Source organism: Vicugna pacos, chromosome 31, assembly GCF_048564905.1.
Source record: "Vicugna pacos chromosome 31, VicPac4, whole genome shotgun sequence".
Lineage (NCBI taxonomy): Eukaryota > Metazoa > Chordata > Mammalia > Artiodactyla > Camelidae > Vicugna > Vicugna pacos.
Genome location: NC_133017.1, coordinates 4,355,698 through 4,375,362, shown reverse-complemented (window position 1 = coordinate 4,375,362; position 19,665 = coordinate 4,355,698). Strand labels below are relative to the sequence as shown.

The 19,665-nt window shown below is 41.2% G+C and overlaps 1 long non-coding RNA gene across 1 annotated transcript in view; it reads left to right on the top strand.

Annotated features, from left to right (window-relative positions):
* Positions 1 to 19,250, top strand: part of LOC140690731 (uncharacterized) — a 35,677-nt gene extending 16,427 nt beyond the window's left edge. Inside the window, exons 2-3 of the long non-coding RNA XR_012066007.1 lie at positions 5,869 to 5,966; positions 18,876 to 19,250. This is a non-coding gene — a long non-coding RNA (uncharacterized lncRNA). The remainder of the gene's footprint in view (positions 1 to 5,868; positions 5,967 to 18,875) is intronic.
* Positions 19,251 to 19,665: the final 415 nt, after the last annotated feature.

Below are 19,665 nucleotides of genomic sequence, written 5' to 3'. Positions count from 1 at the left end.
ATACATATAACCCTTTGTGCAAGTGCTCTTTTTCTGGGTAAGAACCTGCCACAGACTTTTAAAATCTAATGTGAAATGCTGAGAAAACTGAAAGTCAAGTTGGGAACTATGTAGTCTCATAGAGAAAACTTTTTCCAGAGAAAATCTGAGCCAACGCAGGGCGCCACTCTGGAGGGTCCACAGTCTCTTCTGCACACAGTGCTTCCCCCAATTCTTTTCACCTCATTTGTTCAAATCAGATCAGTGGTTTAGGATTCTCCAGGGTCTGATTAAGAGACCAGATGGAGGCATTAAGATTTCTAAAATTTTCCAAGTGTAACAACCTAGGTAAAATGTCCAAGAATAGCCTAACTAAAGGATAGTAGGAACTATCAAAAAATAAAAGTAAACTACTGAAAGATATAAAAGATGCTTTAATCACATGATTCTAGATTAAAAGATCATATCTCCAAAATATCAGAAGTTATAAAATTCATTTGGGTTTATTGTGAATAAAATCATATTAGCAATATAATAATTAATAAGATAATGAGAGTTTTACTAGTTCAAGAATAGCCAGATTAGAAAATAGGGCAGGAAGTCCAGATATGGGCTCTGATATAAATAATAATTTACTATAAGAGATGGAAGGCATTACAAATCAGGGATATAAATAAAGGTTATTCAGTGAATGGAACACTTGTTAGCTACTTGGGGGGAAAAGAAAAGATTGAAATCATACAGTGAACCATATATTATGATAAATTCCAGAAACATTTAAAAAGTAACACAAATAGAAAAAAAACTAGAAATAAATATGGATGAGTATACAACCTCTAGATGAACAGTAAGTTTCAGAGGAAATTATACAAAGATTTCCATGCATCAGAAGCAGAGGATGTTATTTGTTTACAAATCCGACAAGGGGCTAATTCCTTCAATACATAGAGAGTTCAGATCACTTCAAATGTAACATCAAAATATCTCAGGAGCGTAGAAGGCAGAGAAGATGAACACACATTCACAAAGGAAAAAATAGATGTCACACTTCAATGGTAATTCACTCAGTGCACATCAAAATGAAATAGTTTTCCACCTCTCAAGTGACACAGCTCTGTTTATGAGGATGAAATGTCAGTGATCACCAATCCCATGCCTAGGTTACTGGATAATTTTTGTGAAGTATGTTTGATTTACAATGCTGTGTTAATTTCTGGTGTACTCCTCAAGCCTTCTTAGAAAGCAGTCTGGCAGTTGATATCAAGAGTCAAAAATATTCATATGTTTTAATCCACTAATTCAGCTTTGAAAAAATTTAATCAGGAATTATTTCAAAATGGCAGGGAAAAGTCATTATGGATGCAAGTCACAGACATACTTTTATATGTATATATATATATATAAAATCTCAGCCAAAATATTCTTCCAACTCTTCACAAAGTAGAATAGTATGCAGCCATGAAAAAGTGTGTCCATGAAAATATTTTATGACATGTCAAAGTGTTATGCTTATGATAGATTTGAGAATAAAATTAATATATAAAATGATTTGTAATATACAAACAATGCACCGTTCTGAAGAAATTATGTCTATAGGTCAAAGCATTATTCTTATTTTATTTTTTATTCATTTTCAGAGTTGGAGTCTTTTGATTGTAGGTGACAAAATCAATCTCCAATGTGTTTAAACAACAACCAAAAAATGGGGATGCATGGGATTTATTGGTTCCTGTAAATGAAAACCTCAGGTCTGAGGTCTGGCTTCAGTCAAGGAGAGATACTCTAGCCCAGATGATGTCAAGGGCTGCTTTTGTCCTGTCTTCATTCTGTGTCCAAAGATGTCTCAGCATGTTGCTTCTAGGCACGCAGCATCCCAGATCATCCATCCAAACAAAGACAGGTCTCTTTTGGCAGCTTCCTCTCTTAATGGAGGAAGCTTATGGTTCACATGGGCACCAGTATGTATCTCTTCACATAATAGTGGCTCTTCCTGGGTTATTTGCCAATTCTCCGATCATGTGAGAGGCCAATACTATGAGGGGTATTATTTGTCTTAAACCAACTGAGATCTACTTCTGGTGCTTCAGAAAGAGTGGGTCAATCGAGGTTAAATCACAGGACTATAAACAAAATAGAGGTTACTTATCCTAAAGCAAGTTCTGGGTCCTCTTCTAAGACTGGGGACAGATCCAGGACAGCAGTTCTGTCCACTACTGAGTACTTTCAAATTTTCTTTAATGAGCAAGTGTTAAATTTATGATCAGAAAAGATGATAAATTAGAAGAAACTTGAGGAAGGAGAATGGAAAGCTTTCCTGTTTCTTAAGAAATATTGAACCCATTAAGTGCTTGGAAGAAAAATGGAAATGTGTCAAGTTTGTAAAAGTTCTGAAATGAATTAGAATTGATTTTACAGACCATGTAGGAGACAGTGCTATACAGTTAGTGTGTCTTTGGGTTCTTTGAGTATTTCAGTACTTTCACTGAATAGTTGCTTGATTTGGGGCAAATTGCATCATCTCCACGTGGCTGTATTTCCTCATCTGTAAAAGAGATATAATATTACCTTCCCCACAGGGTGATTGTGAGGATTTTGAAAAATAGATGTGTGCTGAAGCAATAGTAAGCATTTAAGGATTCTTAACTATTATGTTTACTTAATACATAATTAAAAAATTATTATGTAGACTTTTAAAAATGCATAGTATTTAAATGGCCTATATGTGCTGTACAAGAGAGGAAGGCTTAATATACCTTCTATAATACATTTTTCTCAGCCTTAACTAATTTTCACATTTAATCACACACACACCAAAAAGTTATTCCTTTCACAAGCATGAAGATTTAACTGAAGAAAAGGATGATGAAAGAGAGTAGAGGAGAAAATAAAATGCTTTCTCTACAATCTGATGGCTTAAAAACTAAGTAAAACACCTTTTTAAGACTTTGGTCACCATATTTGTAGCTAATACTTAGGTAGAGTTTTTCACATGCCTGCGGTTAATGTTCCAATTGTATTCACAATTAGTAAATAATTGATTCATCATAATAGTCCTATAAATTGCTATTGTTATTCCCCCATTATATGGGTGAGGAGATTGAAGCCACAAGAGGTTAAGAAATTTGCACAAGGCCCCACAGCTAGCATCGGGAGCTGGGATCCAGATGCAGGAGTGTGGCTCCAGGAGGGGCTTGTAAGCACTCCCTCTGCTCTCCCCTGCAGGTGCAAGCCAGCCGCCCGCTGCTGTAAATAACATGATGTGGTTCACTTAGTCCTGAAATTCACATTCTTTGTAGCTTTCTCTCTGGGGCAGCCATCAGGAGCAGACAGGGACACTGAGTACATGCTTCTGGACTATGACCAAGAAGGTACATGGAAGGAAAACTGTTTAAAAATGGGATCTTTAATGCGCATTCTTCAGTGGCCAGAAAGAAACCTGCCTAGTGAGGAACTGAAACCCTATTAGCCACGTGAAATTATGCTTCAGACACCCCCGCTGCCCTTGGGTCCACACAGTCAGAACTACAGTGGATCAGGGACATGAATCTTGTGCAAATGCAGGGAGTAGGAATACCTGCCATTTTAAGATCTCAAGGAGTATGAAAAGCATGTGAAGCTTTCATCAGCAGAGACCTGCTGTCACTTCCACTGTTTCCCTCAGGGCATGTCCATAGCTTCACTGGTTCTATTCAGAATGAAGACGACAGCTAGCACCTGCTGAACCCTGAATCAGTGATAGGTTCCCCCTTGAAAGGAAGCATATCCCCTTCATGGGTTACAACTAGTTCATAACCTAAGTAATTCTACAGATGTAGAAGGGATACTTTCATTTGTTCTGCTATCACAGACTTCCCTCCAAAAGAACATGCCACCAGTTGCCCCATTTTCACCCATTAAAATATACTTAATAGGCTTTCTTCTTTAGTGCAGTTTTAGGTTTACAGAAAAATTCACAGAAAGTGGAGTTCCCATATATTCCCTATGCCCTACACACAGCTGCTACTGCTGCCAGCGTGTTACATTAGTGGATGCACTCATTCTTTTTGACATCTTTCATTCCTCCTCCACTAAAATTTAACATGCCTGATATTCACGTCTCTTATGGCATTTACGTGCTATTTATATCATTTCTCACGTTTATGTGAAGTTTACAACACATGCATGTTTTCTGTTTAAGCTGGGTTGGGGGCAAGTTTTCTGTGTAAAAATACGATCATTAGTGAGTCTCATGCTGCTGGGTTTTTGGGTTGTCAGGTCCTGTTGACCATTGCTTCAGTTATTGGGATCATTGTCTACGGACTTTCAGTGTTCATTGTATTTCCTGCAAAACTTCCCAAGAACCTGAGTGGAACAGACCCAATCCAAAAGTACCTGACTGTGCAGGTGGGCCACGCCCATCACTGGTTCCCTCATCAGTTTTATCATCTTCATGACCCTGAAAGCCATATATGAGAAAGTGACAGTCATGATGACTGACTCTGGTAAGCTCCTCCTGCAGCTGAGATAATTTCTACACAAGTTTTAGAACCAGGTCAAAACAGAGATTATCTTTTAGGCACTTCAATTGCAGTACATTACACTCTTTAGTTAACTTCAAGTGTAAACGTATTTTCTCTAGCCTATATGAGAAGTGAATTAGCTCCATTTTTGCATTAGTAAAAGGGACAAAGGTCCCTTTAGAATGTCCAAGCTCTGTGTAAATATGTCAGTGTTTAATAATAATTTCAATTATATTAGATAATGTACCCTATTGTTGAAAGTAAATAGTCTCTGTATTGCAAATAAGTGGAAGAGGGTTGTGGTTCCAGAGGCAGATTTGCTTGCGCGTTACGGAGAGGACAATTAATCACACTGTTATGTGTCTTCCCCCCATGCTGTTCCTGTTAGTGTAGCTCCATTCTCATCAGGTGCGGCTTCTATAATAAATGTTTCTTCTCTCTGGCTTGTATCCCACCCAGCGGCTTAGCGGCCTAAGTTAAGTGCTTCCCACACGTTGCATGTGGCTGGGTGGTTCTCCCAGTGGTCTGCTCAGTGGTCATCTTCTGAAAATACTAAGACCAATTCAAATTCTGAACTAGGAGGATGACCGTTTTATGTTCCCCAAATGTTTCTAGCAAGTTGCCCCGTGTTTGGTTTTTCTCCTTCAATAGTCCTACCTTACTGCTGTTCAGGGAGACAAGAGAATATTATTTAGCAGGATGTTGAGAAGTAGCTTTCTTTCAAATTACACCTGACAGAGGACAGTTCTTGCCCTTTGGATACTGTTGTGCTTATAAATTTTAAGGAACGGATGACTTTTTTTTTTTTTGCCTTGTGGGATATTGCGTTCTTAGTGGGAGAAACTCTTACAACAGTGTGTACAGTTGGAATTAACATAGTGGATATGTTAAGAAATTCAAAACAGCTGATATGAAAACAGTGTGAATTGTGTATATATATATGTATACATATTTATTGGGTTAACTCATGTATCCGTGGCTTTGATTAGGGTCTCAAAGCCGTTCACAGTTTTACAGACTTACCTTTTCTTTATTCTAGCTGCAGAGCTCCCAAGGACCAGACTGACTATGAGAACAACCCAGCCATGAAGGTGTTCTTGTTCCATTTTGTCAACTACTACTCCTCGTGTTTCTACATCACATTCTTTAAGGGCAGATTTGTGACTTATCCATGAGATCTGATGTATTCCCTGTAAAAATACAGAAATGAAGAGGTGTGAATACAGCTTTGTGTTCTGACAGTCTAACCTGTTTCAGGTTTTCTCTTAGTTGCCCAATGAAGAGTGTCTTTACTCTTTGTTCCTTAGATTCTTTTAGGCATAAAATAATGACTTTATTTCATGTTAGAGCTATCTAAAATTTAAATGAGATTTTCTTTCTAATATTCCAGTGTGACCCAAGTGGCTGTCTCCTTGAACTGATGGCACAGCTGACTATAATCATGGGAGGACAGTCCATCTGGAATAACATACAAGAGGTGTTACTTCCGTGAGTACTCAGTCATGTGATCTTGGGGTGAGAACGGCCCACCGACCCACGTCATTTTCCTGCGTGCCCATCTCTAAAACTGGGGAGACTCTCTGCTTAGTAATGTTCTCCAGATAAGATGATCCAGCCAACAGTATAAACGTACCTGCTGTTTAATAATTATATTTAAATACCTTCCTTTTTATGTTTAACATAAATCCTCAAGTGCTATAGTCTCTGCTTATTAGCCCACCACTGGGGACTGATTGATCAGAGCCCATTGAGAGATGGCCCTTTCTGGGGCCATGAACTAAGTTTTCCCACAACTTCCTGCAAATTTCTCCTCCTTTTATATATGCATTTAAAAATCCATAACAGGAATTTGTTGAGTGCCTAGTATGTGCTAGTCACTGTATTAAATGTTGTACATATATGTATGTGTGCGTGTGTGTGTGTGTGTACAATTTAATCACCCAAACAATCCTTATTCTTATCTTCCTTTTGCAAATGAAGATCCTGTGGCTTAAAGAGGGTAACTGATTTGCTCAAGCTCTCATTGCCAATAAGAGTCCACTGTGGGACTCAGATGTAAGACCCTGTCTCTCTGAATCCATGTTCTTCTAAGAACAGAGAATCCCTTGGGGTCCTAAGGCACAGGGTTACATAATGTTTTAAGAGACACTTGTCTAAAATAATAGCAACAGAGGTTTTGACTTACTGTTCTCTTCCTAAAAATGAGAAAAGCAGATGTTAGCAAAGGTCACACTGTCTTTTTGATTTTCACATAAGCCCAATCCCACATCAAAGTGGACAGTCCAGTGTTATCTGCAATTTCTGAACATTTCAAGGAGCTTACTGTATTCGCTTTCTGTTGCTGTTTTAACTAGTATCCCCAAATATCATGGTAGTAGGAAGAAAAAAGAAAAAGTCTCCTCTAAACAACACAAATATAACCTTGTAGTTTTCTTGAATGCAGAAGCCTGCTGAAGTCAAAGTGTTGGCACGGCTGTTTCTGAAGGCCTCAGGGGAACCTGTATCTTTGACTTTGAGGCTTCCAGAGGCCACCTGCGTCTCTTGGCCTGTGACCACTTTTCTCTATCTCAAGGTCAGCATGGTTGTGTGCCTCTGACACTGATCCTGTGATAACATCTCCTTTCCCCTCTCCCCTCTTCTGCCTCCTTCTTCCTCCTTTAACCACCCTGGTGATTACACTGGGCCCACATCTATAATCCAGGTGATCTCTCTTAGAGTCGACTGGTTAGCAACCTTAACCACATCTGCAACCATAGGCCCCCTTTGCCAGGGAATCTGACCTCTTCCTATGTTCTGGGGATAAGGACATAGACATATTGTGGCGGAACATTTTTCTGCCTACCACACTAAACTTTTTAAGATAATTTCTGGCTTTGAGTTTCTGTTCTCATGAAACTGTTGATCTCTCTTCTGTCTTGCCTTCCACACCAGCATTCTGTTCCTGGCCAACGTAACTGCAGAGCCCTCCCCTCTCTGTGGTGTCCCCCAAAACCACTTACACAAGCAGATCTTACTGTTGTTTGGAGCATGGGGGAGAAACTCAAACAACTTGAATTTTGAAATAAAAAACCTCCATCATTTTAAAATCTTCCATGCCACTATAAAAAATTTATTTTTTTAACTTCTTTTTTTAATTTTTAAACTATTTTAAATTTTGTAACTTTTTTTAAACTTTACTTTTTTTCTTATAATCCTTCATTTTAGATTCCAGAAAACTGCTCTTCTGCCCACCGCATCCAAGTTCCCTTTCATTGTTTCTCCTCCCTTCCCTAACCTTCCTTCTCTTACCCTTATTACCAAGTTTCTGTCCATTCTCTTTATAGGGCAGTTAAATTATTTTTTCTTTCTTTCTTTCTTTCTGTTTTTGCAGAGTGAACACCTTTGCGTGTCAGTGTGTCCTCCCACATTTCTTCATAATGGCTTCAACTTTCAGCTTCAGTATGGATTACTGGGGTCTGTCTCGAAACAAAGGCATTTCCCTTGTCCCCCAGCTCACCACGCCCCTCAAAAAAAAGATTCTGATCTTCGCTGTGAAATGAATCTTCTTTTTCCCTACTGTGCAGTAGACGACACTTACCCTGAGCTCACAGTCAGATATTTCCAGAGGAGTAAAAGTAGGTCATGTGCAAATAATACTACTTTTCTCTGTGAAAAGATATAGGGTCAGATAGAGGAAATACTTAACTCAGATTACTCAAAAGCATTTCCTGAAGGAAATAAGTAAATTATTTAACACTAAATTTTGTTGAATCTGGTTATCCGTGAGCTATTTTTACCAATCAAGAAGGATATATTTCCTAAACTGATACTGAGCAATTCATGTGAAATGAAACTTGCTCACATGAGCTAGTTTAAAGTAAAGGATGCATTATAGTATCTGTGGTCTATTTATACCTTCGCTTAAGTAAGCACACTGTTCTAGGTTCCAGTGAGCTGAACTTTGCCTCCATGTATTTCTACTATGGGCTAAAATATTTAGGGAATTTATTTTGAATTATGATTCCCTTTTTTGAAAACCAGGAATTCTGAATTGTAGCCAAGTTCGAGGGTGGCTTGTGTTTTCCTCACTGCCTCTTCTCTTTGTTTAAGTGCAGTTTCATTCTTAATTTTTCATATAAAATCCTAACATACCAAAGATCTATCAATTACTCTTGCTGCACCAAAGCTATACCCATCCTCAAAAATACATAGGAAGGGAAAAGAAAACTTATCAAAATTAGCGACTATTTTCATGCTATTCAAATATGTCTAAAGGAACATAATGAAATGAATTTCACCATATCTCACCTGCCTCCACCCCCCCAATCCCATGTGGGTTTCTTGAGTAGGAATCTGGGAGTAAATGAAGAAGGAGAGTGATGCCGTGATCCAGGCTCCCTCTGGGTTCTCCCCAGCACTTGGATCGGCACCTGGTATAACGTAGGTCTCAGTCCAAGCCAGCTGAGTGAGTGAGTGACTCACAGGCATCGAATGCGTAACATCAGTGAATTAACAGCATTCTTTGTAGGACTCAGAGAATAAGCTGAGTGCCCTGTGGCCTTCCCAGCCTCACATACTATTTTGATGTTGGGGTCATTTCTGGGAATGTTATTCTGTACTGGACCAAAGGCTAGTACAATTCCAGGGTTAAGCAAATTTCCTAGGGAAATTTTATGATAAAATATTTAGAAAAATAGTTAAATGCCCAAAATGACATAGCATTGTCCTTTGGTGTTTAGATAATGTATGGCTGTAATTTTCTTACTTTATATGTTTTCTACATTTTCCACTGTGTGTATGCACTACTATATAATAAGAAAAAGCAAATGTTTAAAAGAGAAAATCTCTCTTCTCCAGATATGATTTGGTTAGAGGATGAGTCAGAGAAATATAATAAGAGAATCTTAAATACATGCGTCCATAATTCACTCTTTAAATTCAGGAACAGGAAACTCAGGAATGAAATAGATTAAGAGAATCAAAGATACTTGTATTCAAGATTAGCAAGTAGGAGTGTCCTCAACAGAAATGGTGATAATCTATAATTCAGGGATTAAATGTGATAATAAAGGTAAAAAGACAACATGAAGTAGAAAATGCCACGTGGCAAGCACAGTGTAAAGGGCAATTTACTATGATTATGCCAATATGTGTGGTCAATTCCCAAGCAAATGATTGTGTAACCCCTGCTAGAGGAAGAAAGCTTCCAGCATTGGCTGGAGAAGGGGGAGGTTCCAGTGTCTGTATTTTTTTAAATGTCTAGAGGTGCGTCTCATGTGCAAATTGATATTCCTGCACGAGAACCTTAAACCAACAGAAAACCCAAAAGACCGTGGACAATGATAGGTAGACGAGAGCCGAAGCTTTTCTGCCACAGATGAGTGGTTCCACTCAGGAAGACTGAGCAAGAGGCTCAGAGTCTTAGCTAAGGACAAGCAAGTCAGGACTTCTAATACGACCTAATGCCATCGACAGGGGAGGGCATTTCAGCACAAGAAGGGAGCGCCAGGTGATTTAACATGGAAGTTTCACCCTGGATCCATACCGTGATAGATTTGGGTCCCGGAGGGTAAAAGCCCTGCTTCCCTGTGGCATGGACCGGATTCCACAAGAGGCTGAGACAGGAAGTATGAGGCAGAGAAAAATTCCCCCAGGAGAATCCCGAGTCTGGGTGCCAGGGAGGGTGATGGACGAGCGTGGTCCCAGCGCCACCCGCACCGCAGGGTTCCGAGTGGCTGTGGAGCTGCGCGCCCCCGGCCGGACCTCAGACCTGCCTGCAGTGCTCTGGGCTGCAGCCTGGGGAGCGGCTTCAGCAGCAGGCTGGCCCCATCATTCTCGTAGGTGCTGCAGTGACCCCCAACCCTGTGGCCACGTTGATCCCAAGCCAAGGGTCTAAGTGACTTCAACCCTATTTACAGGTGACCACAGCCGGTTAGCCAGTGCTGCTCAAAAGGACGATCCCCCATGGGGTTTTGATGTGTCAGGGGGGTTGCTAATACCTGGCCTGCTTTGAATCATTTCATCCTGACAGCAGCCTGGGCAGTTGAAGTTTCATCTCTCAATTTTATTTCAACTTTTTTTGTTGGAAGTATAGTTGGTTTACAATATTGTGTTAATTCTTGCTGTACAGCATAGTGATTCATATATATATATATATATTCCTTGTCATATACTTTTCCACTATAGGCTATTAAAAGTTATTGAGTGTAGTTCCCTGTGCTATACAGAAGGATCTTGTTGTTTGAAACAAAAATTACTAAACAAAGTAACAAAGTAAGCAGACTAAACCTAGCCATGTATATGACACAGTTGAGTTTATCTCAGGATTTAAATGTGGTTTTGATCTCCAGGATCTCTTTATCAAATTATCATATGTAAAGTGCCTGTGGAACACTTCTCAGAAATATGTTTTAAAATCATAAGATTTAGAGAATAAAGAAGGAAGATAATTATACTGGAAAGCAGATATCAAAATATAGAAATGGGCATTTGTGATACAGTAATATCTGAATTATTGGAAGAATGTGTTGAATAAGAGGATCCAGTGGTGGGTCTACTAACCGCAACATTCTGCCATAGCAGTGAGTGTAAGTCATCTTCTGAGATCTGCAACAGTTGCATTTTGAATGTAAATAAAGTTAAATAAAAAATAAGCCATGAAGTGTGGATTCAGATTCAGGGGTATCTCGAGTCCATATCCCCAGCACTTCCCAGTGCTCCCTGCTCTTCCCCTAATGTCATTGAAAGAAGTGGGGAAAGTTTGTGAAGCGAAGGGCAAGTTCCATTGCAAAGAAATCTCGTAGCAAACCTGGGAGCATGGCCAGTGAAAACTTAATGCTGAGATTAGAGGCCATGGGAAACCAAGAAGAGGCAGCTCTTTACAAGTCACATCATATGCTCTGTGTGTGTCTACGTGTGTATGCATACAGACGTGTGGGCATGTATGATGTATACACCTGCCTTTCATGTGAAGCCGCCTCACTGTCCAAATTTGAAATCCATCCAAACGTGCAGTGCAGTCAGTCGAAGCTCAGCCAGACGCTAAGTTGTCTGTTGTTGCTCTGTCTCTTCTGCTGAACTCCACGAGTAAACCACGCGCCAGCTGTTGCTTTCAGGGACAACAGCTCTGTAGGCTACAGGTCCATGCCTTGTTTCACTGCCAACTCTGATTTCCTTTCAGGAAAAATTGCCATTTGAAAAAGGGGAAAGCATTCAGTTGGCCCACAAGCCTCTGAGTGAGGAAAAAACATAACGTTAGAGACAGCTCTGTGGGACAGCATCCAGAAGGGGGCAGAGCACTGGGCTGCGAGTCGAGGCTGTGTTTCTTTCAAGCTCTGCACTGAATTTGAGGTGGCATGCCACTTCTCTGGCCCTTGATTTGTTCAGCTTAAATTAGGGTCTTGGACCTGTTCTATCCAACGTTAGAGTATCACTTTTTTGCTCGGTGACCCTCCATGGCTCCGCAATTCCTTCAGAGGGAAAAATGCCCACATCCTCATGGCAGCCTCTAAGGCTCCACCCCCAAAACCACCACTTATTTCCTATTCACTGTGGCCCACACCAGTCTCCATGCTGTCTTTCCAGCGTGAGAGACCTCCAGGCCTGTAATCACTGTTCCCTCTGCCCCTCCTCTGCCCACCCCTTTGTTTTCTTCTTTGCCTTATTCAAAGGTCACTGCCCCATCCCCACTCCTCCCTAGCACACATTCCTCACCCTCCTTTATTTTCCTTCACAGCACTTATCACCGGCTCACAGACCCTGTATTTCTGTCTTTTACTTATTTTCTGTGAGATTTTCAGACTGGAAAGGCCATGGTGGATAATAGCATAGAAATGGGGGTAAAAAAGACAAATGAGGGAAGGCATCTTCTAAAACCTAAAATGCCCACCTGAAAAGGAGGTAGGAGATAAAGTAGCAGTAGTCGTTACAATTTTGGTAAACCCAAGGTACGTGGTCAGGACTAGTTTTCACAATTTTTGAGGGTAGGGAGGCAGCAATAAAAAGAAATTTATCCTGAAAACAAGAAATTAAATTCTTGGGAAGATGATGTGTTCAGCTTGAAATGTCAGTAATACTTTTATGACCTTGGTCTGATAATATCCTGCCTTATAATTTGATCTGTTTGACAGCTGGGTCATTAATCTAATGGTGCCACAGTTCCAGAAGCAGGACAGACCACCCCACGATGGGAATGGGACAACCGTCTGTATCCCATGGGCAAACTGGGGTTTTTTATGAATACCCTGAAATGAGTAAGTCATCAGTGGAGATTTCTGTGCTGTTGGTTATACTAGTATATGCTTTGGGTCTCAGAAGCATCGGTTACCGAGCCAAACAATGACCTAGCATATCGACAAGGAGCCCACTTTTCTCCATTAGATGCAATTATGCAGTCAGGCTTTCAAATAGGGTGCCTGTGTGTATCTTTGTCAATATTTATGTTGTACAAAGCTGAATGTTTACTGCCAAGGAATGAAATGGAATACTCATTCAGATACGTCTCCACCATTGATTCTCAGATCCTTCTGGTCATGTCGTCTGAGGATGAACTCAGAACCGTTACTAGATGTGACTCAGCTAGGGCTGTAGCCCGTGTGGCACAGCTGCTGGCTGATATCCTTCTAAACAGAGTCATGTGAGCCAGCCGGCCTGTGCAGAAAGCCTGCAAGGGCATCCTGCCTCATTGCAGCAAGGTTCACAGGGTCACCCCTTCCACATCTCACACCTGCCTTTGATATGGTTTCTGCCTGATTCGTTGAGTGACCTCATGGCACATCACTGGCTTGAATTCAAGATGAATTTGCTGATCTGGAGTATCGGTAGAGCACACATCCCCTCCTTCTCCAATGTCTTTGTCCATTTCTGTACATTTGCTTGGGCTCGGTTTCTCTTTGGTTGAACTTGGTTTTGAGCTCTCAGTTGCCTTTAAATTGTTGCATCTCAAAATAGATTTCCATAGGAAACGTTATCTTTTCTATTATGCATGGCGCACTTTTATCTACTAGAAGGCTGATGAAGTGCACGTTTTGTATCTGAGCCCTTTCAGCTCACCACTGCCTTGAAGTAGTTTTTTTTTTTTTTTAAGCTTAGGAGACAAGAAAGGATTTGGGTCAACAGGCTTTGCATTTATGCATGCGGGTTCATGTCTACAAAGGCACCCCTTTGTGCTTCCTGTTTATAAGTCTACAGATAGAGGGAGTTTACTTTTTCCTAAATTACATTCTCCCTACATAACAGGATGGAGTAACAGCTATTCTAGAGAGATTGTTCAGATTTATTTGTTTTCCTATTATCTAAATAATCCCTGACGAATTAGAAAATTCAATCCATTTCTGAGAGTAGGCAGTCTGTTTTTCTGTGTTCAACGCTGGAGTGAAACTTATATTGTGTTCTTTTCATTCATGGGAGGTAGAATTTCCAAGTGCTTTTTGAATTATTTTTGTTCCTCTAAAATAAATTGCCTTTGGTGGTGATCTCCTGACCTCAGTTTCCTCCTCCCAGTTTTTCCCATGATCATTAATGTCACCCCACCTGCCTTTTTAGTTATGCCTCTTAGCTGCTGAAGGGGAACAGCTACTGACAGATGACCCTGGAGCCCTCCACCTGAGCTTCGTTAGGCCTCGCACCCAGCCACCAACCCTAGTCTCCTTCGCCTGAAGTATCTTTCTCTGCTTTTCTGCCTGGAAGGACTCTTGCCAAGCCTTGGCAGGGACCCCTCCACTTTTTAGAGATTATCTGCTCTCCTGTCTAGGCATGAATTGCACTTGATTCTTGTCTTGATGGTGCATGATCGTGTCCGTGTCCATTGTGCTCCGTGGCTGGACTGATCCTGTTGGAGGCTGTAGTCAGGCTTTTCATCCTCCCGTCATTGTCTGGAGCACCACAGCCTGGACCCTGGGCCTCATACGTGTTTAAGTGACTTGAGCTTGGAGTTTCAGCACACTCACATAAAACTATTAGATGAGTTGGCGGTAATATTGCCCCCAAGGGCCCCACAAGGTTCTATATGGCATATGGCTTTTTCTGAGTGAAATTTCTCTTTTATTTGTTTTAGTGAATTCCCCACTGTCCTTTGAGATTATTAGAGTAATCCTGAGTTGTTAACCACAATAGCTCTCCCCACACCAGCGAAAGATCCTGCTGTCTGAGAACTCAGACATGGGACATAAGAGAAATAATCTATCAGTCTTAAAATCTGGAAGCCATAAGATACCATTTTGTACTTAGAGCACCCACAGCACAAACACCAGTCTCTCAAAAATTTGATGCTGCCTTCCCAGAGGGCGGGCGCCATAAGTGAAATGCTGTGAGGGATGAAGTGAGAGCTCTTTGTCTCTGGTACTGCCTTTTCCACCCTTGCTGTGTTAACTTGATCTTCCCTTCATATATTATGTTCTCCATTTAATTTATTGCAGTTAATATCAGTTGTTCTTCAACATCTCCTTGCACCCGAACCATCCATTCCCTCTCTCTCCAGTGCTATCCCACCCACGCCTCTCCTGTGCTCTCCAGGACCAGGCCTGTCTCCCCCACGCCCTCACCTCTGTTCTGTCTGCCCACCACCTGCACTGACATTTCCTTAACTCTGCAGAATGAACTTCCCAAAATGGCAGCTGAGTAACTGGGGGGGATTGTAGACCTCTCATCTCTTTACCGATTCATTCGTTTATCTATCCAAAAAACACTGAGCACCTGCTATGCCAAACACTGTATCAGCTGCTGGGGAGACCAAGACAGATAAGACTTGGTGTCTGCACTCCCCAGGCCAGGCGAGACTTGGCGAGTAGTTGATGGATTGCTAACCAGGTGAACACAAATTGGACTTCCTAGAGCTAGAAATATTTGAACTGAATTTTGAAAGGTGAAAGGAAGTTAGCTCTCTAATGTGTGGTAGAGGGAGTGGACACTTCATGCAGAGAGGTAGAGACATAAGTGTACACGGCATGAACTGGCTTGGCTAGAGTGAAGAACAACAAGTAGGGCTAGAACAAAGGATCCATAGGTGGGAATATCAGGTGCACATGGCCTCTGTCACGATGGGCCTTGTGTGCTTAGACTTGAATGTATCCTTAATGAAACAGGTATATATTGGAATATTTGTAAGTAAGAGAATTGCATAATGTTTATGTTGAAGAATATCTGGTTATTCTAGCAGCAGAATGGAAGATACTATTTTTGGGAGAGGCCCATATTTTGGGGGGAAAGGATGTTTTGGGAACAATCCAGGTAACCCAGACAACAAGTGTCACACGCCTGCAGAGAGGCCCTGGGCAGAGGAAGAGGGACATGGGCGGCAGAAGTGATGACTGCTGCAGTAGGACTGCAGGGCTGGGGCGGTGGGCCACAGAGCTGCTGAGGTGACTTTCCAGTGACCCATCTTGAAAGAGGATCTGCAGGGGCAGTGTAAGGGGAAGAGCTGATTTCGAGATGGTTCTGTGTGTGGCAGTTTGAGTGCAAAGTGTCTATGGGACATCTGAGGGGTGATGTCTGTTGTTAAGCTGGATTCACCAGTCAGGAGCTCAGAGGAGCTGTGGGTGAGGCCGTGGGGGCGATTCAGTCCTGCCAGGCGGAGGACTGAAGAAGAGGCCCTGGGGAAAAGGGCCATGAACATGGCAAATGGGAGACGAGAAATCCACCAGGAGAAAGAACAGTAGAGCAGTTGGGAGAAAGCTAGTTGAGGCAACACAGAGAAGGCTGTAACCTGGCTTAAGAGGGATTTGAACACTGACTAAAGGGAGCATAGTGAGAAACTGGGGGTGTGTGGGGCAAAAAAGCAAGGGCTAAATCCCACCTTTAATTGCCGAGACTGGGGAAAGGGAGGAGGAGGACTAAGGTAGCCTGTAAAAAACAGATCTGTGTGTATCTGTGTGTGTGCATATGTGCACACACACTTTTCTGCCTGGGCTTTTTAAATTTATTTAAGTAAAACAAAAATTAAGGGGGGAAAACATTCCACTGAGAGGAAAATATTTGTCCACGGCAAAAGCTACCTGGTAATCAAATAAACAGGAGCTGAAAATGCCCACTGGTTTGAAACACGCAGCCGCCGGCAGTGCAACTCCTGTCTCAGTGCCACGGTGAGGGCCGTGGGGGATGCAGGGCTCCGAGCCCTGGAGGAGTCATCAGCGCTGGCACTTCTCCAAGAAACTGGACTTTAAAGGGAAGAAGAGAGAGTAGAAAGTATCAGAGAGCAACACAGGGCCGTGAGAGGGTTGGGAGAGGGTTAGTTTTGTTTTACAGTGGGCGTTTCTGGCCTTGATGAGTTCCTAGGCCTTTGCTGTTATTGGTCTTTGTTCCAAAAGCTTTTTAGAATGTTCTTCTCGTTTGAATATCTGAACAGATTAAATCATGTTGGGTTATTTCTGGTATTTTATTTTTTAATTAATAAATTATCTGGAATTTATTTTAATATCAAAAGTGGGGACACTGTGCCAGGTCTTCCAATGATTTAGCTAATTACTCCAGTACTTGAATCCACTGATGTGAAGTGTCAGTTTTATAATATTACTAAAATCTCAAAAATATCCACGTCTATTCTTGAAATGCATTGTATTACATTCATACTCTCAGTGCACTATTTCTATACTTTTTCCACGACCATAGATTAATGCCTCCTAGAGTTGGTCCTATTTAATCTTTTTCCAGAATATCCCTAATACTGCAAATTCAAACTTCCCTCCTCATTATTTTATTTGTATATTTGTGTATATTTCTGGAAGAACAATACGATCACCTTTCAGATGTTTTTCTTAAATCCATTTTGGATTATTAACTAAATTTGCATTCAGATTCTAAATTTACTTTGGAGAAATAATGTTCTATGTCCCCCAAGCTTGAGTCTGCCCAATGAAGAGTATGGTGCATTCTACTGCTCATTCAATCATCATATTTTTTTTCTTTTTTTTAAGTCATTTATCAGAATCATCTTAACATTTTTAATTAATTTATTTCTGAATAGTCTGTGCCTTTGTTGTCATTATAAATGATATCTTTTCTGGGTTTTTAACTGGGTTGATTGCTAATAAACTCCTAATTTCTGGCAATGAGAAGGAGATCTGACAGTGTGGGGCACTCTTTCCAATATGGTGACTGTGAGCAGTGTGTTTCCTTAGGATGTCCACTTGCCAATTTGCCAGTGGCTGCACCCACTCCACACATTTCTGCTACTTACCTGCCCCCTGTAGGCAGATGAGTTCATGTAGGGTTAGGTGGGTTTTGGACACTGATACTGACATCACTGCTGCCACGCTGCTGACACTCTGGCATCACTAACTCTGGTTCTTGCTCTCTGACCTCCCTGAATATGACAGCTCCTTTTGGGCTGTGGACCTACTGCATCTTTCCAGCACTGTCGGCTTTTATGCAACACATCCCTGCCTCTCAGATCAGAAGCAAATGTCAGCTCCTCCTACCCATCCACCCCATCCACGGTCTTGCCGTTCCTGGCCAGAGTGGTCCCTACCCCTTGACTGATCAGTAACACTAAAGGGACTTTAAATTTGCCTCTCATCCTCTGTCTTAGTTACATACCTGTGCTAGTTTACTTTAAAGGTCTGCCAGTTAGGAGGGGAGGGTCTAAAAGTCTTTTAGATCTCTGGCCTTATCATTTCTAACTGCTCCCCCACCCCATGGAACAGCTTACCGCAGATCTCTGCTGCCCCATCTGTAGCAATGCCCTGTAAACTACAGACAGAGAGAAAAGAACTTCTAAGCCACCACCATAACTTTGACTTCCTGTGACCACACAGATCATAGAAATATCAAGATAAAAATTCCTGAAGAAGGATATTTTGCTTAGGAAGACACTTTATTTGCATACCTTTCTGTGACTTGTAATAACTTCATAGACTCTCTGAATGTGCTGCACTCACCTTCCCAGACTCAAGGGAGCTTGCTCACTTCCCTATTTTCAGTGCATTTCCTCCAACATTCTCTATGCAGAGCTTTCCCAAAAGTACATTCCTTATTCCTATTTAAATTGTTAGATAAATCCACAATATTCTTTTTTAATCCTCAATTACAAATTATCTTCCAAGATTGCATTATTTCAACACTGAGAGTGAATAATATGCTTCAAGATTCCCAAGTTTATTACGAGCAAATAACTATGGTTGGTTGAAGATTTTTAAGTATGTTATTCCTACTAAGGGTATATACGTGAAAGAAACAGTTTGTAATAAGTCTTCTTCCCAGAGATATTATATTTGCCTTTTGTTTGGATTCTTTCACTGTTAAACATTATCATTACCATGAATGTGTTTTCTCTTTGGGATTTAGTTCACCATTTGCCCCCCTCTCTTTACAGGAGTAAAGGAATTGATGTTGTCTTTCCATCCGTCCACCACTGCATGTTATGTGTCCATCCCTTAAACAGGTATTCAGTTTGGGTTCACCACATTATCTGTTGCCTCTTTCCAGTGGCCCATCTGTTGGCTCTGGAGAACAATATATTGGAAATCAGACTCGGTACGTGGAAACTTGACTACAAAGTATAGACGCATGGTGCCAGAAAAAGCCCAGAACATCACAGCGTGGCAGTCAACCATGAAAGTAACAGCAATTCTGGCTGTGGTGGACCAGCGTGAGTAAAAAGGCTTCATTGGGTGAAGACTTAGAAGAGTCCAAAAATGCATTGGCGTTGCTTCCTAAGGAATCCAGTGATGGGTATTGTTTAATATGAGAGGGAGATGCTAACACTATCATCGTTATAAACAACATAGTTGTTGTAATTGTTATTATTTTTTATATAATTTCTTTATAATAAATATTTGTGACTTACAAGACCCTTACAGAGGCAGTTGTTAAGAAGTGTGGCCATTATACTGTTACAGAAGAGTTAATTCAGTAGAAGTATGGTAATACTATTAATGAGTACTCTTTTGATCCTCACATGAATATAAAGGTTACCCAGGAGTGCTTGTATAATGGAGATAGAAATCAATCCATTTAAGAGTTTGTAGAACCTAAAATAACAGCAGTCATTCCACCATATTTGACTTCGTGTGTGTGTTGGAGGTGGGGAAACAGAGTCCACACATTTTCTGAGGGCACATGTGTTCCCAGGCTGGGGGATATCGGCTAAAAACCTCCGCTGCCCATAGAGAGGCACACGCCAATAATTGGCTTAGAGCCCAACCCCCACATTCCCTGTAAGACCGGCCTAGGAAAACACTCAGGGAAGACAAGCTAAGGGATTCTATTAGAACCC